This window comes from Meles meles, chromosome 4, assembly GCF_922984935.1.
Source record: "Meles meles chromosome 4, mMelMel3.1 paternal haplotype, whole genome shotgun sequence".
NCBI lineage: Eukaryota > Metazoa > Chordata > Mammalia > Carnivora > Mustelidae > Meles > Meles meles.
In genome coordinates, this window is record NC_060069.1 from 21,545,125 (window position 1) to 21,571,765 (window position 26,641).

The 26,641-nt window shown below is 44.9% G+C and overlaps 1 protein-coding gene across 5 annotated transcripts in view; it reads left to right on the forward strand.

Moving 5' to 3' along the window:
* Positions 1-2,156: 2,156 nt before the first annotated feature.
* LRRC3B (leucine rich repeat containing 3B) overlaps positions 2,157-26,641 on the forward strand; it is a 91,260-nt gene continuing 66,775 nt past the window's right edge. The window contains exon 1 of one of the 5 annotated variants that reach the window (XM_046002902.1): positions 2,157-2,755. The gene's annotated coding sequence lies outside the window, so the exon portion shown is untranslated. Of the gene's footprint in view, positions 2,756-3,262; positions 3,410-4,196; positions 4,222-4,527; positions 5,039-23,574; positions 23,637-26,641 lie in introns of those variants that run through there. The other 4 variants (XM_046002904.1, XM_046002906.1, XM_046002903.1 and 1 more) reach the window with 4 other exon arrangements.

Sequence of the window (26,641 nt, forward strand, 5' to 3'; positions counted from 1 at the left end):
AAGATCACATTACTGTCAAAAAGAAACGTCTAGCTCCACACCTACATCTGTTGACTCCAGATTTTAATTTTCATTATTGCATCTCTCATCTTGTGCATCTGATTTTTTTTTTGCATCTAGAAGTGTAAATGTCATTGTTGACAATATTCATTCACTTACAACTACAGTTTAATGTCTGACCAGTATCCCACTTATAGACTTAAAAAATATTTCACCATTCCTATCCTGTTAGACATTTCCATTTGGTTTTGTCTATTTTCAGTTTTTCACTAGAATAAACAACACTGCAATGAATAACCTTGTAGATAAATCTTATTGTAGATCCTTATTTATCCCTAATGATGAATCTCTAGGAGTAGAGTCTTAGGGACAGTGGCATGCAAAAAATTCATGCTTTCAAGAATAACATCATATTTCCCTTCAGAAAAATTATACCAAATTACATACCTGCCATCCATATGTACCTGTGTCTGGGTCCTAAAACTTCACTTAAAAAAGAAAATTAAAAAGCAAAACTTAAGCTACAAAAAAACACAAACTTTCCAATCACAGTATCATCTTAGAAACATAGCAGTCATCTTCTCTGATCTCCTACCCATTCTGGACCCTTTTCGTAAAGCATCCCTGATCTAGGGTATCCATCCTACAATGGTTAGGAAGTGGGCCCCCAAAATTAAGAACAATTTTAAATATCCCTAAACTCCACAGCACATTTCTCACCTCTCAACAATGAAATACTGTCCAAACTATTCTAAAATGCATCCACAAGGAGACCCTCATTGGAAATGAAGACACCTTGACAGGCTTTCAACATACTTGACACAGGTCTTGCAATGATCAAAGAGGTTGTGGTCATTCTCCACCTGGAAGGGGTTTGCTCTAGGTGTTGGCGGCTGAGTACGAATCTCTTGCTCTATGCATGTGTCCAACAGCTTAGTTTCCCTTGCTTCTGGGAATTCAGCAAACAGAGGTGGGCTTGTAAGTGGGAGAAGAAAATTGTTTAGAAACACAAATGAATTACATAGTTTTACATTTCTAGGTCAGGAGAGCTGTGAGAAGAACTCTATATGTGTCCTCCCCTGCCCCAAACTCTTAAAAATTTTATCACCCAAGTTCCTTTAATTCTGGAGACACTGGGATTTAGCTATGTTTAGAGGAGCAAACAACCTTCAACCGGTTAAGCTTTCCTTGAGTACCCATTAGCTACATACAAAACAAGGCTGGATGTTGCAGAGGAATCCTGAAAAGGGAGGAAAAAAAGGTGAGTAAAGCAATAGAAGTCTATAAAAAATCTATAGTATGTGAATTCTGCAAGTGATTGGCAAGTAGGATAGTGACAGCAAAGAGAAGGGGAGAAGTAACTCTGCCTAGAGTAAGAGGTTAGGGCTGTAGAAACGGGCTGTCAAAGAAGATGGTATCTGTAGATGCTGGAAAACAGGTTCATCTGGCCCAAATTTCTTGTTTGTTTGTTTGTTTATTCATTTATTTATTTAGGAGCAGATCTGATGAATAATTTAAATCATGTCATAAAACTTCTAAAAGCAGTAATTTGCTTTAATCTTAACAAACACGCACACACACACACACATATACTTTCTTAGGGTCTATATACACTATACACTCCATTTTGGCTGTACATTCAGAGTCATCCCTGCAATGGGAAGGCAAATTCAATTCTCCTAGCACCTTCTGCTTTAAGAAACTGGACTGGTTGGGAGTGGGGATGAGGGGCCACAACTCATCCCCAAAACTTTGGGCTTCAGGAACTGCAGGGGATCATTCTGGTATTCGATCATAGAGCCTTGGAGGGGGATATCTCACTTTATTCATCTTACCCCAGAACAGCCTAGCACAGTACTTGGCACCCAGTAATCATTTGCCAAATAGATTTTAAGCATCCGCCTTTTCCCCATTAAAGGACAATCAACCCATCACCATGTTATGCTGCTTCTGCCAGTTTTATTCAGCTCTGATCTCAGTAGTTAGAAAAACAGGAGAAAGAATGGGGCCATAGCTTCCTGAGAGTGGAGCTATGCACTGGCGGGGCGGGCGGGGTGGAGGGGGGGGGGTGTTGGTTGCGAGGAAGGCAGGCAAGGGAGGCGGAGGGAGCGAATACTCCCACCTCAGCTCCTCTCCTCCAGCAGTAAACGCTCAGCCCCCGCCCTCTCTCTCCATTCCGGACCCTCCACCCGGGTGGCGACAGGGCAGCGCGGGCGAGGCGGCGGCGGGTCTCCGACTGTCACGTTCATTCCCTGCTGCTTTTCCAGTCCCCTACCTCCTCGCCCCTTCTCCTTCATCCCCAGCCCGGGTTTGGAGGCGATTCCCCTCTAGTGACTGAGAGGATCGCATCTGGGCGAGCGGCGCTTCGCCTCCCTCGCGTCTTTGTCTCCTCCTCCTGCGAGGCTCCGGGGCCGGGCGCAGGGTCTGCAGCAGCCGCCGCAGAAGCGGGAGCCCAGCGGTGCTCTGCACGGCCGCCCGGGGCCGCACCCTCGCTCGGCGGTGGCGCCGGAGGACGCCAGCTAGCCACGCACGGCCCGCGTCCCGCGCTCCAGCCGCCGCGCACTAACGCCGCCGCCGCGACCCGGAACGAGCCCTCCCGGCCGGCCGGGTTCGGGGTGGGCAGCCCGGCTCGCAGCGGGGTGGGAAGAGCTGCCGCTGCAGTTCTGGCAGCGCACACTCCCAGGCATACGCATCCAACGCCTCCTCCCTGCGCCACGAGGATGGAGAAGCCACCCCGGCCCGGGACTGGCGCAAGGTAAGGTGCAGCCGCCTGTTGCTTTTCGCAAAGCGCCGTGTCTTCCCTCTGCCCGGGTGCATAGGCCCTCCCTTCCGTAACAAGTAGAGGAGAACTATCACTCTAGGTCAGAGCCATGTCCAAACTCCCGGTCCCCTTAGCGCCGACCCTGGAAGAGACCTCTCCTGCCGAGGGGGAGTCGACCCTCTGTTCGCGTGCAGCCGGCTGCGGTGCAATAGTCTGCAAACTTTTGTGCCCCCCTCCCTGCGCGGTGCTCACCCCGTGCTGTGCAAGTTGCACGTCTAGTTCTCGCGTGCGCCCTTCCCCCAGTCCTCCCCCACTACCACCCCCTGACGTTTGCATCTGCCCGTTTCTCTCTCGGTGTTCTTGCTAGTCGACTTTTCACTCTCTGCAGCTCCCGCTAGAGAGGCGAGGGTTTGGGACCCAGCAGTGCTCATCCTGCCTGTGGGGGTTGGATAGGACCAGAGATAATGAAATAGGAGGGATGGGAAGTGGGGGTAGGAGGAAGGCTGCGGTTACCCTTGGGGCTCAGTCTAGCTCGGCAGGAGCCGGTCCATCCTTGCGAATGCCATCCCCAACTCGGCAATGAAACCCTTGGAGTGGCTTGCGGCTGTGTGCCGCGGGAACGGCAAGTGCAGATCCGGGTGGGTTGAAGTAAGTCATCTGGGGAGGGAAATGTTGCTGGAGGGGTGGGGGAGGAAACCTAGGGTCGGGGGTAGATCGGGTTGAAAGGGTACCAAAGGGCTCTGCTTTTAAAGTGGGCGAGGCGCCAGCCCCGAGCCGTCACCTGACGTGCAGGAAAAGGGATTTGAGTCTGGAGGGCTCTGGCTCGGGTGTGTAAATACAGATGGGGGAGGAGCTGGGCACCTGGGGAGCGCAGAGAGCCAGAATGGAGCCCTGGAATGCCAGGGCCCGAGGGGGACTTGGGAAGGCAGGCTTCTGGGTGCCTGGGATGGGGCGATCTTCCTCTCCAGGAGAAACAAACCCCCAGGCGAGATTCTGAATGCGTTGGCACATTAGGCGGTGACTGAGTGGTCGGATCATGGACCAGGGATGCCTTTCCTGGCTCTAAGAGGACTGTCGTCCCTCCTTCTCCGGCACCCACTTATACACCCTTCCATCTCCGCAGCCGGGTCCGTAGACCCACGCCCATCTTCCCTGCCCGGCGCTCAGAGTCAAAGAGGTCTGCACAGCCGCAGCGTGGGAAGAGGATTCCTGGCCCCCAGGAGAGGCGTGTGTGCTGGGTAGGGGGGAGTCCCCAGCGCCTGGCGAGTAGACAGGGGTTCGAACCGTTTGGAGGAGAGCGCAGGGGCGGAGGCTGCAGTGAGAGCCCCCCCCCCGCCCCACCCCTCCGCAAATCGCACCTGGGAGGAGCGAGGAAGTGGGGGAGTCCCACGCTGCTCCTGGAGGTTCCAGAGCGCAGAGCTGGAGGGCGTGCGGTGCAGGCAAGGGGGTATGGACATCAGGTGAGGGAAGACTTGGCTTCAGGCTCGGGGCCCTCGGGCCGAGGTGGGTCTGTCCACCTTTGGACACTACGTAGATCCTTCTGGTTGTTCCAGACGCTTTGGTGGATGCGGGAAGGCGAGGCTCTTTTCCTCCTTTGCACCCCAGCAATCTGGAATGGAAGACCATCTGCGGGAGGGGACCTAGATTGCTGTTGCAAAGAACGGGCAGTCCCCGGGCTCCTTTGTCCAGCTGGGGAACAGACTGGGCTACCAAAGGCCTGGAAGCACCTCTTTTAACCCTTCTCTCTCTGGGGAGGTGCACGCCCCTCTCCAAGCAGCGCCTTTGGCTGAGAGTCTGGTTCCTGGTTCCTACTGGCCCATAGAAGAATTTGGAGGTTGCGTGGGTTCTGGAGCTGTTGAAAACCCTCTGGCCCTGCCTGCTCGGGCCTCCCACGTGCAAGTGTTTAGGGGCACAGCCTTCTCTGCGGTCGCCCCATATAAGTCTGCTGTTCTCCTGTAACCAGCGGGGAGAGAGCAGAGCTCAGCGCAGCCCCCTTTTCTGGGCCCCGGGCCTTGGCCAGACCCTTCCGGAAGAGACTTCGACTCGTCAGGGCTCCTCGGAGGAATCCTGAGGTCGGTCACTCCCCTCCTGGGGACCCCTGGAGCAGCGAGCTCCCAGTCTCCCCGCGGCAAGCTTCAGAGCCCCAAGGAGCGGGAACGGGGATTCCCTCAGCGCAGACTCCGGGTGCAGCTCCTGAGCACAAAGGCCACACCCTCACAGGCCAGGCATCGAGGGGGATAGAGCTTTGGCTTCTGCCGAATTACCTGGATACCTGAGGTAGGATCCCAGAACTAAGTCCCTCATCCCCAGAGAGTTAGCTTCGGACACCCCAGGGTCCATTTCTTTCCGAATGCTTATTACCTGGGTTTGTGCTCAGACCACTTCCCTTTGCCCAAAGAAACAGGTTGGAGAAGGTCCTTCTTGTAACTCTTAAGGGAGACTTGGACTCCTCACCAAAGTGTCCCTGCCCGCCCCCTCCACCGGGGCTGCGCTACCAGAGACAGGTAGCAGTCATAATCAGCAATAATTTATTGAGCTCTTACTCTGTGCCAGCCACGATTTGTGATATTTTGCGTGAACTGTTTTTGGTTTTACTCTTACAACAATCCTGGACGGCAAAGTCATTTTCCCCCGCCCCCGTTTTGTGGGGAAGAAAACTAAGCTACGGAGAAATTAAGTTATTTGCTCCTTGCCGTCCAGCCAGTAAGTGGTGAAACTGGTTAGTTCTTGTGGGTAGAGAATACTGGGTGTGCCCCCCAAGCTCTCAGCCCCATTTGGTACTAAAGTTCTTTTGTCCATGAGACAGTATGGGTGAGGGCTCCAGCCCTTTACTCCAAACCCCAGGGGCATACTGTGTAAGTGCCAGGCTGGCTGTCCTTGCCTGTGACAATGGGGAGACTGATGGTGCATATTTGATCCTCTGGAGTCTGTTGAGGTGCATCTTGGTAGGATGAGATCCTGGTACTGGAAGTAAATTTAGGGAATTGTCTACTGGCGATAGACTTCTTTTCTGGAACTTTTGGTAGACATTCCCTTTTTAAATATGAAGCGAAACGGCAAGATGGGGGAGATTCAAAGTTGTGGGGAGATTCTGTAGTCACAAACTGTAGGCATTTTTGGGGGGGGGCAAATGAATCCCTTTTTAGTGATTGAATCACAGAATATTAGAGCCAAAGGGACCTCAGAGAGCACTGCTCCCAGTCCCGAGGCAGGAGATTCAGTGATATGCTCAAGGCTACTCAGTGTGTTCCCAGCATAACTAGTACTAGAAGCATTGTCTTCTGATTCTTGGTCAAAATAAACTATATTGATGCAAAAATAGGTTATATCCACTGCTGTTGTTTTTCATTATCTTAAAATTAATTAGGGAAAAACTTGTCTATTAAAAAAAGTTCACTTCTCTATTTTTCATAAACGCCTCTGCATAAGCAGGAAAAGTATCGATCATATAATGGATAAACCATCACAAATGTGCCTCATTTGCAAAAAATTGTAACCCAATACTTATACACCTTCAGATTAACAGAATCTAACTAGCCATGCAAACCTTTAGATGACTCTAAATAAAATTAAATGGATTTTCAATCATTTTAGCAGTCTTTTCGTCAAGTTGAATAGCTCTGTCTGGCCTCACGCCCAAGTATTTGAGAAAACAAGAGAAATCCTCCTGAATACAATGAAATGATTCGGGATTATTTCTTCTGGATTTCTGACTCTCGGGTCAAACCTCAGGCTGATGCAAACAGTATCTTTCTGGTGGATATACTTGGGGCTCAGAAAGGGGAAAATAGTTCATTGCTGCTTCCTCACCCACTGAGCCCCTGTAACAAAGGAACCCTCTCCAACAGCTAAGGGATTCCATATACCTCTAGGCATTCTTGTAGGACAGAATTGTGGTTTCTAAGAACACCCTCTGTCTTTTCTCTGTAGTGATAGTATCAGGATGTCCTGCCCCTGGAGACAAATCAAGAAAAAGTCAGCTGGAGTAAACAGAGAGGGGGACTGGGAAAAGCCTGTTTCTCAGAATCACATGAGGGGTAAGAGTTACAGGCAGACAGATGGTGGAAACTTGGTGCCTTTTATGTCGCCTGGAATAGGATTTCCATCCCTGATGTTGTGGCAAGCCAAGACAGAAGCCCAAAGGCAGGGAATGTGGGTGGAGGAGGGAAAGCGGGGGTAGGGGAATGGTGCTGTCAAGAACCTGGGGTGGGGGTCTACAGAGGTTTGGCTGATGAAGGGCTTTGGGGTGACAGGACAACCTGCACTGAGATGCTTTTCTGCCCTCTTCCCTGCCTACCCACCAGCTCAGTTGCCATCTGTCTTGGGTTGACTGATCTCAATCCCCGAATCCCCAGTTATCTCAAGCGAAGCATTCACTTTCTAGAGAATTTATTAGAAATGAATATTGTCTTATGTAAGTCAGAAAATAAAATATGCATAGTTACCCTAAGCTTCAGGGAGAACCATGAAAAATAAAATTATCCCAGAAGAGTAGCCTTCTGAAAGTGGAGATGCTGGTTTAGTCAGATTATAGCAATGTGAAAGGGAAAAAGATAGAACATTGAAATCAGGTATGACAAAATCCAAAAGAAATGGTCTCTCTTTTAGGAACCACAGGAAGAATCCTTTTTGATCTGGGCAGACATCCTGGTTCCCAACTCATAGCTTTTCAGGGATGATAGGAGGCTTAGCCGGAGTCTCATCCTGTTTATGTGTAGGCACTGCAGGCATCCTCCCTACCTAGTTTACTGTGGCTTCTGTGCGGTGTGGTTTTAAAGGGTCCCCGCGGCACTTCTGCTGGGACAATTCCTTCTGCGTGTATTTATCTTAAATCGTATAAACTGATGTCAGTGTGTTGGCAAAATCACAATTACGTGTTAAACAACATGTTCTGGGGGAAAGGTTATGAAAAAAAACGAAGCCCTTTTATTCAGAACACGATGAATACACTCATTGATGCAATACATAGCATGAATTAAATTCTCAGTCTGGGTTAGGTATTTGAAAATAAAAACATAAAGAAGGACCAGAGAATCTGAACTTGACCTAGTTTTAGTAACAAGAGAAGCCACATAATAAGTTTCTGTGGAGTTTGAAAAAGATGTTGGCAGGGGGAAAAAAGTATCCCTAAGAAGAACCTGAGAAGTTTTACCCTCAAAGATTTTATTTTAAGTAAATATCTGAAATCTTAATTTATATTTAAGTTTGAATATTCCATATGATCAATAAATTTAACACGTTTTATCTTCAGATTGCGGCTTTGAGGAGCTTTATTCTACAGGTGGTTGGGAACTATGAGGAACTTAGAGCTAACAGGTTTGGAACAGACGATTTTCTCAAAAGGGATGAGTTCATCGTAAGGGTCGTATAATTCATTTAAAATAAATAAGTGAACAAATATTGAAAAAGAACCACCCTGATAAAAATAGATTTTCTTTCTTTAAGAGGATCAAAGAACAGATCAGTGAAGTTTATAAAATGTGTGGTTTCAATTTATCCTAAATTCTCTGAGCTGCTTTTTATGTTAGCAACTGTCCAACGAAGTGTCACTACACTCTCAGTTTTTGCTTTTTTTTTTTTAAGATTTGTGTCTTTTCTTAGAAATAAAAAAAAATATTGTGAGCCTGGTTCAAACACAGAATGATCATAAGTAATAAACAATAATAAATAAATAAGCACAGAATAATAATAAGTAACAAAAATAAGCATATTTTCAAAGGCAGATTAGGTTCTTTGTTTCTTTCTTTTATTTCTTTCCTTTTTTTTTTTTTCTTTCTTCCTTTCTTTTTTAGGCCATTGATAGGATTTTCAGTCTACATGTGAGTATTCAATACCTTGCTGGGAGAGTTGGCTATTTCAGGACAAATATTTCCCCTGGTGAGGACCGGGAGGAGGTACGGTGCTCTAGTATATTTGTACAAAGCTAAAGCACAAAGGTCATGAAGTCACCCTGGCTTTTCCCCTGGTCTAACCTCATCATTTCTGATTTAGAAAAGCGATGCCTGTCTAGGCCTGCTTACAGAGGGCTCACCCTGTTAGCAGTGACTAAGCAGTATACTTTCCTTTTGCTACTCGGGGAATTTATGCCCTGAGAAGACTCCTTGTCCAGTCTACTGACCTTCCTTCGGCATCTGGTCATCAGGGATTATCAAACATCCTCCTACAAATTATATTTAAGCTTGGGTTGGCAAAGATAGGATACCCCCTTACCATGAAATGTTTTGTTGCCCTTTGCCAAGGTGGTCAGTCTGGTTTTTGGTTGCATCTTAGAAACACACCCTGTAGACAGTATTAATTCCCTTCCCTAATGCAAGGAATAGTGTAGACTCTTGGTTCCCAAAGCATGTACTGCAAAACCCAAGGAGGGATGACTGATAGCCAGCCAGGTCAGGAGGGCCAAGAGAGAGGTAACTGAGATGCGGCGGAGAGTAGGCAGAGGAGAGAAAGAGGGGAAGGGAGGAAGATCAAGAGGGAAAACAGACCACCTAAAGGAAGAGAATGCAGCCATTGGACAGAAAGACTAAATGAGATTTGACAGTAAGCCAAACCTAAAGGATAAGATTAAAAGGGCATAGCAATCAGGGGCTAAAGAAAGTGAATGGGAGTGATAAAGGGCTAAAGAAGTGTACAAGGAAAAATAGTGTGCCCAAATAATTCCTCAAGGTCTAGGTCAACACAAAGGCAGGCCGGTTAACTGCTCAGACAGAGGGCATGGTCTCGTACTCACATTCCCCTGTCCCTTGTTAATGTGGCTCCTCACTTACCAGGCCAAGGGCTCTTCATCTCAGTGATGCCTTGCAGCCCTTTGGCAGTCCGCCAAGCTTAGGGACCCTGGAATGATGTGTTTAAATGCTTAAAAGGCAATGCAGACGATTATAACACCACACACACACACACACTCCCCACCCTGACCTGCTAATGCATGTGTAACAACGAGATCTATTGATGGGATGGATGGCTACCATCTCTCCTAAGTAGGGATCAGCAGCAAAGCTGCCTCGAGTTAACGGCAACAGCTGTGTTCTGATATGAAAATATCTGATTTATATCAGTGACGAAATCGCTGGTTCTGCTACTACATGTCAGGTTTGCAGCCTGCATTCGTAATGGAATGAAATACTAAATTGTAGTTCAATGTTAGTAAACAAAGTTGTGACTTTTTTTCCCATTCAAGTTTGTGGATTGCTGGAATTCTATTGATAGAGCCCCAGATGTCTGTAACCAAGTACCCCGAACCCATATGCTTCAACGTCTGCAACTAATACTGTACGTGTGCATTGGAACAGATGTGGGCAAGTTGTAACAGGGTCCTCCCAGCTCCTTTTACCTCTCTGGACTAATTTTCACTTTTCTGGCCCAGGAAACTGGCTTTACCTGCCCTATTCCCAGGGATGTGGTTGCATGGCTATTGGCAAATAAGAACACCTTTAGCAGAAAGTCATAGGTCTGGGGCACAGGCAGGCTATGGGATGCCTTTGTAAGAACTAGAAAATGAGCTTTCTTGGAGCAGCAGCAGCCTCCGGCTCCTGGCTATATGAATACTGGCCTGGATTTCACTTCCCAATGGCTGCCTTGGCTCCGTGCCTTGTAGCCTTGGCTTGTTTCACCTGAAGTGAGGTTGAATTATCAGACTGCATTGCATTTCAGCTGAAAGTTTTAAGTTCTCCCCTCCAACAACAAAAAAAAATTTTTTCCCCAAGCGGAGCTGCCACAATGGCTTTGAAAGGTTCACTTCCTTTCCCTGCCGGTTTCCTGATGATCAGGAAATGGCCTCAGTGCAGGCAGGTAGATAGAGATCCACGGAAAAGGTCCAGATCTGGAGAATTCTTAAGCTGGATCATAAGGCCGGGAGTGATAGAGAGGAGACTATGGTCATAGAGTGTTTTCTAAACAGATGGCTCATGTTGTCCTACGCGGTGAGAAGATGACAGGATGTCCCTGATCTTGAAGATCACCCTGTTTCTGCCTGTTCTCTTTGGTGAAGTAGAACATGCTCATGGGAAAAGCTCTCCTGAGAAAACCTTTGACTTTGCAGGGGGCAGCAACATTTCACAAAACATCCTCTTGATATGCAGGTAGAGTACGTAACCGGGAACCAGGCAACGCCATTCTGCTTCTAGCTTTGACCTTAACCAGCCTGATGTCTTTGGTCTGGTTAAGTTGACTGTCCTCGACTCTACTTGCCCGGTAAACTCGAGGCTTTCTAGAGCCCCTACCAGCTCTGTGGTCTTTAATGTCAAGGGCACATCTAACATGGTTTTATTTATACTCCCCCTGATGGCTTTCCTGTTCAGCTGGTTCAGGCTCACTTCTTTGCTTAGGACTTCCGGCCCTGACATACCACAGAACCAGTAGTGATAGGTAGACACCGTGCAGTCTGAGAGACTGGGGACACTCAGAGCACTTCTAGGAGCCCAGAAGAAGGAGATGGTGGTGGTTGTTAGGAGTAGTGCTAAAAGGAAGTGTAGCTGTTGGGAAGTAGAACAGAGTAAGGAAAGGGGTAGAATAGTTGATAAGTTTCCTGTGGCCATAACTGTCAGTCAGGAAAGTTCTAGAAAAGATGAAGGAAGGGTTCCTGAAGTTGTGACTGTGTGCCCATCTTCATAACCATGTGATGTGTGTCACTTCCTGCTTAAAACTTGAGAATCACTCCTTGTTGCCTGGAGAAAGTTACATCCTTAGTATGGTTTAATAGCTCCTGCCTCACCTGGTCCAGCCTGTCTCATCTTTGGTCACTTTCCTGGGCATGTCCTGTCCCCTTGTGTGTTCCAGCTGAGGGGCTGGCACTGGGGAGTTCCACCAACTGGTCACATTTCCTCCTTCCAACTCTACATTCAGTGATATCATGTTGGTAGCCCGAAATCCCGTCTGGTAGGATTATTGACACCACAGAAACTCACAGACACTACAAAGCAGGGCTTTTTATTGCCAGAGAACCTGTTGTTAAAATTTCCCAGCACACACAGCTGCCCCTGCCCCTGGTAGCCTTGTAGTTCCTGCCACAGAATGTTCACCTGCCTGGTTCTCCCTCCTTCCCTCTCTCTTTCTTTTCTTCTGTCTCTCCCTTCCTTCTGGCTTTCCATCCACCCATCTGTCCAGAGGTAGCCAGACTCGGTTCCAGTTCCTCCTCTGCCACTTAACAGCAAGCTGAGTGACCCCGAGAAAATGCCTCAAACTTTCAGAAGCCTCCGTTTTCTCCATGTGAAAGCGTTGTGAGGCTTAAATGAGTTCCGATGTCTAAGGGAACAGCGTCTGGCACATGGTAGGTACTACTTACTTCTTTGCTTTTATTATTGATCAACACATTGTTGATTGCCTACCATGGTCCAGTACTGAATATGCACAGATGAAAACAGGTGTAATCAAATAAGCACAAGAAAATATTCAAGAGCCCTGAACAAAGGCCAGTGAGTTCTTCCAGGGATACGAGGAACTGACTTCATGGAGCCAGAGGCCTTTGAAATGAATTCTGAAAGATGGCTCAACTACCCCCTCTGAACTGGCGAGACAGACAGACGCATCCCGGAAGAGGGAAGTCACGTGAGCACAGGCATGGATGCAGGAATAGCATGACAGGCTAATGGGAGCAGCTGAGCGTGAGCCCATAGAGGAAGAGGGAGTCTTTGATCATGTTTTGGTCATGGGTTATCCACAAGGAAGTGAGCTATGGTCTCGTTTAGCTCCACTCCTCTGTTGCCTGTGTTGAGGGTAAATCTGAGCTTTGATTTTCCCAAAAAAGTCAGAAATCCCAATTGTTAGGTGAAAGCTCCTGATGTTTAATGGTTGAACTAATTCAATTAAAAATAGGACAAAACAAAACAAAACAAAATGCAGAACACATCCGCAGGCTGTAGCCAGCCTCCTGCAGAAGAATGGAGCTCTAGTTCCCAAGCTTGTGTGACGATGATAAAATCTGCACTTGGAATTCCTGATTTTGAATAGGATTCTGCCAGTAACTGTGTGACCAAAGGCGAGAGTCCCTTCAACTCTCTGAGGACCAGGTTTCTATGAAATGGCTGTCATATTTCTCGTCCCATGTAACTTGCTGTGAGGATCCTTCTTGACTATGGAGATAAAAGCCCCTGCAAAGAACCAGACGTGCATTAGAATTATTCCCGGACCCTGAATGTGCGGCAGAGCCAGGCATTCGCACAGCCCCAAGCGTGGGTTAAGTCACCCAAAGATCCCTGAATGTCCTCGCCTGCCTTTTAATTTTGACACTAGATGGGGGAAGAGAAATGTAGGAGTGCTTTTTCTCTTTCATTCTGTGAAAAACATGAAGGAGCTTGACATTCCATTCTGGAAATCTGTATGTCAGAGACCCAGCTGAAAGTTATTGATTGCTTCTGCATAGACTCAGGCCCCTGGGGAAAGGCATGTTCAACCTCTGTGGTTTGTTCTGGTTGTTTCTTTGAAGTGGCAGTGGATCGTCTGAAAGGAAGTCAGCTGCCCAAAGTTTTCGTCAGAGTCAAAGCCTGCACTTGGATTTCTGGAATTTCTCCTCTTTCATCCTGTCTGTTCCAGGCTGGCTTTGATCATATGGGCTTTTAAGGAAACGATCCAGGCTTGGAAGAGTCAAAGCATTTCTAGTTGAGGGGCCGGGCCGGGTGGATGTTGGCTTTCCTGTAGCGGAGGGGTGAGTATGCAGCTGGCCGACTTCCTCAGGCCTGGTTAAAAGGGCTCCAGAATGGCAGCTTTATGAAAACCTCAGGCCTCGTATCATACCCTGAATCTTGCTGTTACTGTGATTTTGTGTTATTTTTATTTGTTTTGCTGTATTGCCTGAACTCGACCATGAAGAGTTTCAAAGAGGCAGGCAGGCCTTGAAGTTAGGACACCTGATTTTTAGAAACCTGTCATTTCTGGATTTTTGACCTCACTGCAAGAGATCTTATGTTTTCTGCTTTAGATGCTGACCTGAGTTTGTGTCACCCTCCTCTAAACCCCAAACCACCTGGGTCCTCAGGACTGAGGTCTGTACTGCTGTAGCTCTCACCCTCTGTTGGTGTCTGGGCCCTCACCCCTCAGACAGCGACAGCCAAATCGCAGAAGAACCACAGTCCTACTCTTCTGAGACGGATTTGAAACCACTAAGTCTACTGAATAGACATTGTAGGTGACAGCACGTTTGATATTAAAGAGGTATTGAAGCCCTAACCCCTGACAGGACTGTATTTGGAGATGGGACATCTGGGAGGTAATTAGGTTTAGGTGAGGTCATGAGGGTGGCCCCCTCATCGTGAGTTAGTGCCCTTATAGGAAGAGATACCAGAAAGGTGGCCTCCTCTCTTTCCACCCACACCCACTGAGGAATGGTCTTGTGAGGATACAGCATACATAATGTATCTGTATATATATGTATAATGTATAATGTATCTGTATATAGATACATTAAGAACAAGGTCATCTACAGCTCAAGGAGGGATCCTTCAAAAGACATTGGCCATGCTGTTCCCTTGGCTGTAGTATTTTGTTACTGCAGCCGGAGATGATTAATACGGGAGGTTACTCTAGGTTAGTCCGGACACCTACCCACCTTGTGAAACATTTCTTTGAGTAAAGACATGCCTGTGTTTATATCTCTGAATGTGATGTTCTCCACCAGTCAGACGCATAGTAGGCCTTCATTAATAGCTTGTTGAATTAATGAACACTAATGAATGGACTGACAGGCATCCATTTTAGAAAAAAACATTTGGAAGAAAATTCATTTGAGTATTGGGGATTTTCTGCAGTCATGGTTTGAGATGAAGGAAAAATAAACTCTTTTAGCGTATACTGTGTGTGGGGTGTGTGTGTATGTATATACCAAGCTGTTAACAGCTTGCACTTTTTTACTAGCCCACCCCATGGAGACATAATGATAGTAAAATAAATATAGTCAGCATGCTTTCCTATTTACCCAGCATGCAAGCAAGTGACTATTTCCAAGCATTTCCAATTTCGTCAAGGTCTCCTCAAACCATTCTCCATAAAGAAATACTGAGTTGGGCCGCTGACCTACCAAAACCTAATTACCCAAAATTTAGTAAAATAAAAAAGAAAAGGCATTTAAAGAAAAGTCGTAGAACCTCAGTATTAGAAAGGACTTCTGAGATCCCTTTGGATTTCAAATCCCCGGTGGGCAAGTTGCCATGGAAGGATGTGATTTTCCTGACAAAATGGTGGCTTTAGGGTTCTTTCTTGTTCCTCTGAGAAATCCCTCAGGTACTGTGAGGTATTTGCTCTATGGCTTTTGCCATTGGAGAATGGAGAAGCTATTTCCTCAAGATGCTATTCATCTTTATTCATATCTGGGTGCAGATGAGTTCAGAATGTGTGGGTGTGGGATTTGAAGAGTGAAGTGCTTAGGTAACAGTTGGTGTGCCAGTTGTATAATGAAGAAAATGTATTGACAATATTAAATTGTGGGCTGAAGCTGGCTTTTGGTGTTATAAAAAAAAAGAAGAAGAAGAAGAACAAAATTTCCAAAAGTGACAGCATTGTTTTTACACCAGGGGTTTCTAAATGTTGGGAAAACAGTGCTGAGAAATACGTACATCTTCAATGTACGTCACTTTCCTCTGCCTCGCCTGGTTTTACCCTATAAGCCCCACATCGCTTTCTTTTAAATTGGAAGGTGTTGCAGTGTTTCTAAATATACATTCATATTGTACTTAACTGAGGGAAATAGATTCAGTAATAACAGGCAAGGTTTTAATTCACTTTACATATTGCAGGTGAAGAGCCAACTGGTTTCTAGAAAAATTAATGGTAATTTATTGAGTCACTAAGAAGTTACTGTTCACTTCCCAAGCTCCAAAACCTCTAGCGCATCTTAAACTTCTAGGGTTTTAACAGGTGAAATTGTGCATCTTTACTTCTTTTTAAAAAATCATGTTCTTTTCTCTACTTTACCTTTTTTTGGTGCTGATAACAGTAGAGACTAATACAGAGGAACCTTTCTTCTCGGTGTGGGTGGAGTGGGCGGGGGGAGGTGAATATGACTGTGACCAGTGCCAGGTAACATTTGTGGATTCCACCTGTAGCAGATGTTTATAATAAATACACACGGGTGTTCAGGGTCCTGGATTAGTCATGCAATGCCTAGTTCATGGGGTTTTAACCATTTTTTCTAGCTATGCATCCTTTTGGAAGTCTGGTTAAACCTATGTACTCTTTCTTATTTTTTTTAAATGTAAAATTAATATTTTTTGGTTTTTTAAATTAAATTTAAAAATATCATAAATGCAAAAATTAAAATATGTGAGATTACAAAGAACCCTAACAACAACAAAAATACCCATAAAACACGGATTCTCAGGGATTCCTGAAACTTCTGTCAGACTGAAATTATAATATTATGCATGACATATATCACTGCCAAATCTGTCATTACCATTAAAAAAATAACACACTTCAGTAGTCCGCTTCACCATCAGATGTGTTTGAACTTGCCTGGTCTAGACTTGTAGCCCACATACCCGTCATATTTCAAAAGACAGTGCTAACTTATGAAGAATTAAACATTCTCATTTAGACTGTCCAGTTTTGCAAAACTATAACAAATAAATTAGATGGTTGACTTCTTTCTATTTATCCATGAAGAATAAATAAGTGTAGATAGGGACAGTCATTAAGCAACCTAGATGTCTGGATCACTGAGTGAGGAGATGCTTCTTCCCCTTTTGTGGCTGCATGACTACCAGGTGAGAAGTTGACCAGTAATTGTCTCTCTATACTAGGAGGCGCTTTGGTCAGGAGAAATTCATTACTATGTCTTTGAAGTTGTGATATGCATAAATGATATTTCAAGATTTCTGAACTGTGTTGCTATATATATATATATATATATATATATATATATATACCAAAGCTGTGATTTTTAGTGGTGATGTCACAGGCCCTGGTGACAGTCGTGTATGTAGTCTGTTGCTTGTCTTTAAAACTGAAGAAAATACCAAATTACAGTTGTTGATCAGTGGGGGGAAAAAGTCAGAAAAGACCTCCCGCAGTTGTGGATTCCCCGCACTAGAGTCATGACCTCTCAATGGGGGACCGTGGACTCCTGGAGACAGAGGACCTCATCTTCTGTCTCAACATGTGAGTCAATGCCTGATAACATGCAAAATAACAATGAGAGCAGTTCTCAGACAGATGAAACCCACAGAAGGGGTTTGTAAAGAATGTCGCTGTCTGGTAATTTGTTTAACAAGCATGCTAGAATTCGACCCAAAGAGTATGATTGGCTTACTCATTAGTCTCTCTGGAGAGAGATGCTGTTGCCTTTACGCAGTAGAGCATTGGGTCTTCTTTTTTTTTAAAGATTTATTTATTTATTTATTTGACAGAGAGAGATCACGAGTAAGCAGAGAGGCAGGCAGAGAGAGAGGAGGAAGCAGGCTCCCCGCTGAGCAGAGAGCCTGATGTGGGGCTCGATTCCAGGACCCTGAGATCATGACCTGAGCCGAAGGCAGAGGCTTAACCCACTGAGCCACCCAGGTGCCCCATTGGGTCTTCTTTGAGAGCCAGTGGCATAATGCTGTGAATAGTCTCATCAGAGGGAATTCTTAGACTGTTTAGAGGTGGGTCTGGTGTTTTGAAATAAGCCAAAGTCATTTGAAGTAAAGCTGCTAAAGGCAGAGGGTGATCAGGTGTGTAAACAACAGCCTGGACCTTGAAAATTCTGAGTGTTCTTTTCAGCAGGGACTCACTAGCTATCCTGGAAACCACTCCACCATCGGGGAGGCAGGAGGGATGAGATCTGGAAAAGATTGAGTTTCCAAAAATGATAGCATCCTTGGAATCTGCCTGCAGTCCCCGGGGTGACTAATTTATAAAGGAACAGTCATTTCCCTCTGTAAAGTAATGTTCCAAGATGGTTTCATAATATTTAATGACAATGTTCAATAGTCACATTCTATACCATCTTGAATGGAATTGTGTTCTTCAATAGAAATATAATGCTATCTACTTACAGAATTTAAAATTTTCCAGTAGCCATATGAAATGTAGAAAGAAAAAGGTAAAATTGAGTTTAATAACATTTTTTACTTAACCCAATATATCCAAATTGTCATTTTGACATATGCTCGAGTTAAACTTTATTGATTTTTTTTTCATAGCGAGTATGAAACTAGTTGGTATTTTATACAGCACATTGCACTTTGGACGCTGAATTTTCATCAGAAACATCTGACCTATGTTCAGATTTCACAAAACTGACAATTGAAAAAGTAGGTTCTCATATTCATGTTGTTTCAAATATACTCGAATGTTTTCCAATAACTGACATATTGGGATATAAATTAATCACAAATAAAACTAAACATTTAGCTCCTCAATCATGGGAGCCACACTTCAGGTACTTGGTAGCCACGACTGGTAGTGGTTGCTGTGTTGAGTGGTGTGGGTCTAGATTACGTAGGGAGAAAATGGGAGCAGGATCCATAAGCATTGGTGGACACTGCAGTTCTGGAAAACTTGGGAGATGCTCATCCTTCCAGTTTTTTGGTCCTTCCTATGAAACAGTTCTTTTGGTCTTTTTGTTAATCCAGTATTTTCCCAAAAGGTCCCCATCTTCTCCGTAGAATCCATTTATACGACCCTCCAAAGGGTCTTTCCTTATGAGTATTTACCATTACATCCTGGGGCACCATATGGTCTGTGCATTATAGATGGAGGTTCGGAAAGCAATGGCAATGATTGAATGAATATATGAGGTTAATACCCCTGCTCCAGGTTGTTATGACTAAGCACTTTAACCACAGGAGTAAAGGTTTCTACTCTAAGCCCCACAGGATGCACCTCTGATTCTGATTCTTATTCTGATTCTGAAGACTTAGACCACATTTTTATCAAGACTTCCTTACTCCCCTACCTCCCCCTCCCAGGTGATTCAGCCCAGTCTAATCTAGTAACCACTGCCCTGAGCGCCCCTCTCCCCAGTGTATTATTTTTGCTAGTGGTTCATAAAGTGTGTTCCAAGGACCCCCATCATCAGAATTCACCCTGTGTTTTGTTGAACTGAAGCATTCTAGGCCTGCCCCAAACCAGCAAAGTCAGAATTGCTGCATCTGTAAACTAACAATCTGCATTTTTAACAAGGTCCTCAAGTTATCCCTGTGCCTAGTGACTTTAAAAATCACTGCTTCCTGCAGACCCCTCCCCAGCTTGGACATATGATATTCTGTGATCCCACCGTTTCTCGTGCATTCTCTTTCCCCTTGTCTGATGTTTTAAAATCCGCTCTCACATGTATTCCACCTCCCCTGTGTTCAGGTCATTTAACAAATACGTATTGTTGCAGGGACCAGGGATACAAAGATATAGATTGTGGGATTCTGTCTTTGACCCCTGAGGACTTGTGGATGTAAGAGGGAGCGAGAGATCTATGGAGAACTGAGCTCATAAAGAAAGCATTACAGGCAGGGTGCAACATGTACGTGCTGGGAGCAGTGAGGTCACAGAGAAAAGAGTCATATTTTCTTGGGCTGTGAGTTGGTGAGAATGGCTTCAAAGGGGCTTTAGAGACCCTGGATGGATTGAGGGAACGATCAAACTGATAATTGCACCTGACAGAGAGGAGGAACAGGAGACCTAGAGATCTAATATGAATTAGGATATGAACACGGAAGCAGAGCTGTCATGAATGAGGGATTTACCGTATGGAGCATCCCAAACAGTTTTTGTTTATGTGGATTATATTATCCTTATTTACCATATTAGAAATGAAAACTGAAAATTAATAAAATGATAACCATTTCATTAAAATAATAATAAGCTCATTACCTATTAACATAAAAGCGCATATTTATGAAAAATAATTTATTTTCCAGAATGAAAATTCAACGAGAATAGTGGCATCTTTATACGTTTCTATACATCTCTAATATCTTGCTTAATAGAAGACAGTCTGATTCTCATATCTGCTCCTCGTTTCACTCTGTTGTGATATTCCATGTCAGAAAACCTTTGGAAAACTCCCCAGTATACTCGTGATAGAATAAGCGTAGAAAAGGCAAGTCATATCTTTGATATTATATCTGTAGTGTTATGGAAATAGTCTACATAGTGTCTATAGTCAAATCATGTCTACAATATCATGGGAAGAGTCATGTCTTCATGTATGGTCTCAGGGACCTCAGGAGTCCACACTGTGAGAGACATTGGTGTAGAAGGCTGCTTGGTGGGCAGGCAGTGGGCAGGGATACCAGGGGCGAGACCTTCTAACAGCGTAGGGGAGGAAGTTGAGGGCGTGCACCAAGTCATATCAGTAGGGAAGGAGAAGAGCGAATGGAGGAGACAGACCCTGGGGAGAGAGATGCCACAGAACTTAGTAACCAGTCGGATGCTGGGATGAAAGAGAGGGGAGAGCCCCTGAAAGCATGCAGGGCCAATGGATATGGTTATCTACCAGCTGCCAGTACAGGTGTGTGCTTTTCCCTCACCTATCCCTGAGCCACCCAGGCCTTCTGCTCCACAAGGCCTTGACCTGAGGTAGAAAGGAGGTGGAAGGTCTAGCCCTGGAATATTTTTCTGGAGGTCTAATGCTGAGTTTCACAGTATGATTACACACTGGACGAAATTAGGATGGGTGGAACTCCTAGAAGCATTGGAGTGTGGGCTGGCCTAGGCTACATGTTTCATATGTGAAAGGCCACAGGGAAAGATGATTATTTTGTGAGTAGCCAAGATGACAGGGGTGAGGTTCAGAGAATGGCATTTTCATGGGGGCTGGGAACATTTGTGGTTAGAAGAACGCTTAGGAGGGATTCCGGAAGCAAGAATGTGTGTGTGTGTGTGTGTGTGTGTGTGTGTGTGTGTGTGTGTTTATATGTATATGTATGTGGTTATATATGTGTGTATATATATGTGTGTGTGTATAAATATGGTTTTATATGTGTAATGGTGTATATATGTATGGTTTTTATATATTTAACAACAACAACAACAAAAAACTATATTGGTTCAGGCCTCAACACGAGGTATGGAATGAACTGGCCCTGGGAATCTGAAGTTGTAGATGAAGTTCCTTATTTGCCATCAACAGCAATGTGACCTTGGACAACCCACCCAGAATCTCTGGGCCTCAGTCTCCTTCTGGGAGGCACAGAGGGGTATGAAGCATCAGGAATTCTGAGACCCACTATGCATATTTCATGGGCCACAAAGAGTGATCTTCTGGAGGACACAGTGATTCCTTCCTTAGTGTCTAAATTTGCCTGAGTAGCATTTTCCTGAGTCTGTTTTCGATCTTGCCTATTGAGGGCCTGGGAAATGAATAGAGAAGCAATCAATCTGGTGTCAGGGGACTGGAGATAGCAGCTGTGCCTCTCAGGAACTGCAGGACTTGTCATTTATTTGGATGTTGTTCCTGGCGTGGCCCGACAGCCTTGGCATCTTCTTGTTTCCTTAGTTCTTGAGAAGGCCTTTTATGCCAACTCCGTCTACACACACATGCACAACACACCCAGCAATATGACTACACTCTACTCAGTATGTCCCCAAGAAGCCCAGTGTGGGACAGGAAGTCATTTTAGATGTGCGCAAGTTTGCTTTGGGTATTTTTGTGTACTTTGATAGGTATTAGAAAAATAGAGCACGCATGGCAAAACCATTTTTATGGATATTATTCTTTAGGATGATAGTTTAAATAAATAGACTGAATTGAAGCAAAAGATAGCACACATGCTAACACACATCAAACCTGGGCATAACCAAATTCTTGAAGGTGGTATGTGTGAGAATGATATGTGGGAGGTACTAACGATTGCATTTATGAGGCTTTTAACAGATGGGGAAGGCTCTTCTATCAGGTGAGATCTGGTACCTATGTCCGAAGTGTTCTTATTCTTCATGGGTTTGGTGTTTCAGCCTAAATATTCCTTTTGGGAACCACAATTATTTCCCATCTACCTTATATTGGTCCCGTTAGGTTCTTCCGAGCTTTAACCTGGATATAATTAGAGGAAACGATCAGGTGATTTAAAATGAAAGGAAGTTCTGGAAACAGCTGGCCCAGGACCCTACACAAATGTCAGTGTCGTCAAGGGCCCGAAATAAACAAGCAAACATGGCTGGGGAACCATTCCAGATTAAAGGAGACTCCAGCAAGAGGACAACTAAATATAATGGGTGACACATGATAGGATCCTGGATCAAAAATAAGTTATAAGGGACATTTGGGGACATTTAAGGGATTTGAAAACCAACTGCTTATTAGAAAACTGTATACTTATAAATTTTCCATTTCCTGAGTGTGATAATTGCAATAAAGACGACTGTTCTTGGTCTAAGGAGATTTATGCTGAAGTATTTAGGGATGAAGTACATCAATGTCTACAATGAACTCTCAAATAATTCAAGCCAAATATACATAGATACTCACTTGTGCACCTAATGCCTGTGTATATGTAGACACAGATGTATACACATCCCACACACGTGTATGTGCGTACACATAGACACGCGTGCACACATCCACACAAGGAGACCCACATATGTACAAGAAGAAAGATAATAAATGTGACAGAATATTTATGTTTTAAAAAGATTTATTTATTTATTTGGGAGAGAGAGAGAGCAGGGAAGGGACAGAGGGAGAGGGAGAATCTGAAGCAGACTCCCTGCTGTGTGTGTAGGCCAATGCAGGGCTTGATCTCATGAACCTGAACAGAAATCAAGAGTCCGTTGCTTAACCAACTGAGACCCCAGGCACTCTGAGACAGAGTATTTAACAGCTGGCCAGTCTACAGTGTTCATTGTGTAATTCTTGCACCCATTCTAAAGGCTTTGACCTTTAGATTTTTCAAGATAAAAAGTTGCAGAAAGATCCTAGACTTTTGGAGGTAGAGAAGTCTCAGAGATAATGGATGATTTTCATTGTGCAGCTCAAGAAGTAGGTGTTGAAGAGTTGGATGACATTTTCCTTGAGCTTACTTTGGTGCGGAGAACCAAAACTGCCCTGCAGCTGTCCCACAACAAAGGTTCCCTCCCCCCAAGGAACTGTTAGACATGCAGCCAATCTCTCATCAGCAGATGGTTCACGGTGACTGCCTAGATTCTTGCTTGCATAGGTTTCATGGTTACAGCTGATGAAACAACATGCTTGCACACAGAACAGCCTCTGCTTTTGTATAATGAGATTTGTGTGAAGTCCACAGTCTTTCAGTTCGTATTATTGAGTGCCTACGATGCTCCAGGCATTCTTAGAGGCTGGGGGAGGGTGGTTAAAATTCTATTCTCGTAGAGATCATGTCCCATCTCGTAGGATGGGAGGGATGGAAGTAGCCAGTCAAGTAATGAAAATTAACTGGGTGATTTAAAAACTTGTTTCATCTTATAAAGAAAGAAGAAAATTATGAGGGTAACATGACAGGGAGTGATGAAGCGGGGGTGGGGGTGGGGGAAATCGGATGGTCCTGGAAGACTTCTCTGAAGGGATGGCCTATCATTAAGATCATGAGGGAGAGGGCGCCTGGGTGGCTCGGTGGGTTAAGCCGCTGCCTTTGGCTCAGGTCATGATCTCAGGGTCCTGGGATCGAGTCCCGCATCGGGCTCTCTGCTTGGCAGGGAGCCTGCTTCCCTCTCTCTCTCTCTCTCTCTACCTGCCTCTCTATCTACTTGTGATCTCTCTCTGTCAAATAAATAAAATCTTTAAAAAAAATAAAAAAGATCATGAGGGAGAGTACTTTACTTTAATGTCTGTGTTATTTATTCCTAATTATCCCGGCCTTTTAGTTGGCTGTCAAGGTCAAGGGTCTTTTGAAACCCTACTGTTCCCCCTGGCTGCCACAGGGTCTGTGTTTCCGGCGTTGGTCCATGCCAAGTGACCAGAACGGAGCCAACACATGGATGTGCCCTTGCTCTTACGTGTGTCCTCATTCTCTGGTCAGTGAGTGCAGACGTTCTCTGTGCACTTTTCATCTATATGGTGGGCTTTTTAAAAGGGTAAATCCAAAAGCCACAGGGAGCCCATCGTTGGCTCATACTGACACATGGTGATGAAAGTGAATTATTGTCCCCAAATAATCCTGCAGAGGAAGCCTTCCAGCCAACAATTTTCAATAATGCCACATTGGCACCCCTCTGAATTACTATCTTCTTTTGCTAATTCAATATGACAGGTTTCTAAAGCAATTTGAGCTCAGGTAAAAGCAGTGTCAGAGAGAGTATTCAAACTTGCTTAAAGGAAGGTGGTAGAAATAACTTATATTGGATCCTCCTCGCAACACAAATCAAAATCCATTCGGATTCATTTCCTAGAGACATTAAATATGCTTTATTTTTTTTCTTTTCCAGTCACCTTTTTAGTTTCATCTGATAACTATACTCTACCTTCAGTGCTTGAATTTGCCTCAGAGTGTAGAGACAGTCAGCTGATTCTTTTTTTTTTAAGATTTTATTCATTTATCTGACAGACAGAGATCACAAGTAGTCAGAGAGGCAGGCAGAGAGTAGGTGGAGAGGGGAAGCAGATTCCCTGCTGAGCAGAGCCCGATGCTGGCCGGATCACAGGACCCTGAGATCATGACCCGAGCTGAAGGCACAGGTTTAACCCACTGAGCCACGCAGACACCTCACAGTCAGCTGATTCTTTAGACCAGAGGCTGCCAAAGATAGGAAGTGAAGACAGTATTCTTTCGCATTTAGAGAAATTGCAACTTTTAAAATTGGGGCCAAAATTATGCCCCTCCTAGGAAATCACTCAGAACATAGGCCAGCAGGTAAAAAGGATCCTGTGTGGGATTCAGCATATTATTTTTTCCTTCCCTTTCTTGTTTCCACCTGGGTGAATGAAAGCTGGCCTTCCAGATGGCAGGGTGTGGGCCAGGCAGCATGGCGTGGTATAAGACATACAGGATTTGGCTTCAGGGAACCTGATTTGAGTCCCAGCCCCCAACACTTAGGACTGTGAACTGAGCTCAAAGTCTAGCCCATAATAAACACTCAATATATAGGAGCCCCGTTTCTTCCTCCTCCTCCATCTTGTTTCTTTATACATGGTCATGTACTTCCGAGGAGGGAGACCCTCCCCACCTCCCCAAACCATCTCTTACCATTCTCTCCAAAGCTTGCATCCATAGTGCTGGCCTTCCTACTGTTTGCAGGACATGCCAAGCAGGTCCCTGCTTCAAAGTTGCTGCACTTCCTTCCACTTGACACGACCCTCCCTCAGATCACACCATTTCTTGCTATTCGCTTCTTTCAGTTCTCAGCTTGAGCATCACCCCAAGAACAGCCTCCTTATCGCTAACACATGGCCCTCCTGGATTCTCTTCATGGCTTCTCTCACTATCTTACGTTATCTAGGTGATGCATTTGTGTTTGACGTTGACTTATCTGCCTCTCACACTCAGCCCTGAGCTCCAGGGGAGCCAAGGTCTTGACTATCATGGGCCTACCAGCACCTGGTGCACACTGGTGGCTCAAGACGTGTATATTTCATGAAACTCACTGGAGACTCCCTGAGAGGTGGAACAGCCTCACAGGATTATTCTGCAGATCGGATGGTACGGGTTTCTGAGAGTTCTTTAGAAACTTAACGCCATGCAAATAACATTATTAATATTAAGCCTTCTCCACCTCATCCATGAAGTAGATGGTGTTGCCCCACCTGAAGTATCCTTTTCCATTGCCCTTCCATTGCCCCAGCCTGAAGTATCCTTTTCATATTCTTAGTAGCCTTCTCTGTTAAGATCCGTGTTTGTGACATTGGCAAGAGTTTCGCATAAAATCTAGAGGAATTCAAAGCAAAAGCAAAAAAAAATTCCTCCAGCTTGGAAATTGGTACTCAGTGAACAGTTTACAGGTGTAAGCTTCGATCGTCTAGAGTGCTACTGAGTGTGAAGCATTCAAACAATGGCCAGCGACAGAGGGAGACCGTATCAGGAATTCCAGTTACACACAGCTTCCTGGGCCAAGTTCAGCTTCAAGAAAATGGCATCATACACCTGGTTCTGAGGAGTCAGGATAATGCAGAGGCTTCAGCTTGGAGGCAAGCACAGTGGGGTCCCAGACCCTCTTTGTTCCTTGCATTCTTTCACAATGTCTGTGCAGTGATGAAGGAGGACAGTTGATAATGAGCTGCTGAGTACATCTTGCCTGTGTATCGATGGTATAAGGAGTTTTGTTGTTGTTGTTCATCTACCTACCTTTGTGGAAAATTTTCAACCTTTACTATTTATAACCTTTACAGGCTTCAATCAAGATGTAGTATGTTGGCTTTGAAAGAGCTTGATTTAAATTGTGGAGGGAAGGGAAGGGGTTTCAGAAATCTCCATCCATTATTCATGATGTTTAGAAAGATAGGTTTTTGTAAGTGTGAAAACCATCCTGATGGAGACTGAATCAGGCAGGGAATGATGTTGATTTCACGGTAAAAACCCCTCTCTCTCTGCCGCCTTGTAGACACCGTTTATAGGGCTACTTGCCTTTTCCCCTCCCGACTCTCTGCATTTCCCCAGGAAATTAAAAGAGCTTCTTTAAGTTTCACTGGGAATTGAAATCTCTAGTTTAAGAAACTGAAACCAAATCTTGAAAAATGTTGGGAAAAATGACTTTAAAAATGACTTTACCTGTGGCTCTCAAAAGTGTTTCTCAAAGTGGAAGGATTTTGATAAACTGACTCAGAAAAGGAGATTGAATATCCAGTCTGTTTCTTCCTCTCCCTTCCCCAGAAGGTCAGAATCCTGCCCTCATCTCCTAGGATATGAGCATTTTTTCTCCCAAGAGAAACCCTCACACAAATGCTCATGTCTACAGGAAAAAAAATTTTGGGGGGTAGCACAAGGACTTTGATGCTTGATGCATAATATTTCAATTATATTATTTTGAATTTGAGTGACTTGAAGAATGGACATGAAATTTGTAATACGGTCCATACCTTAAATTTGGAAA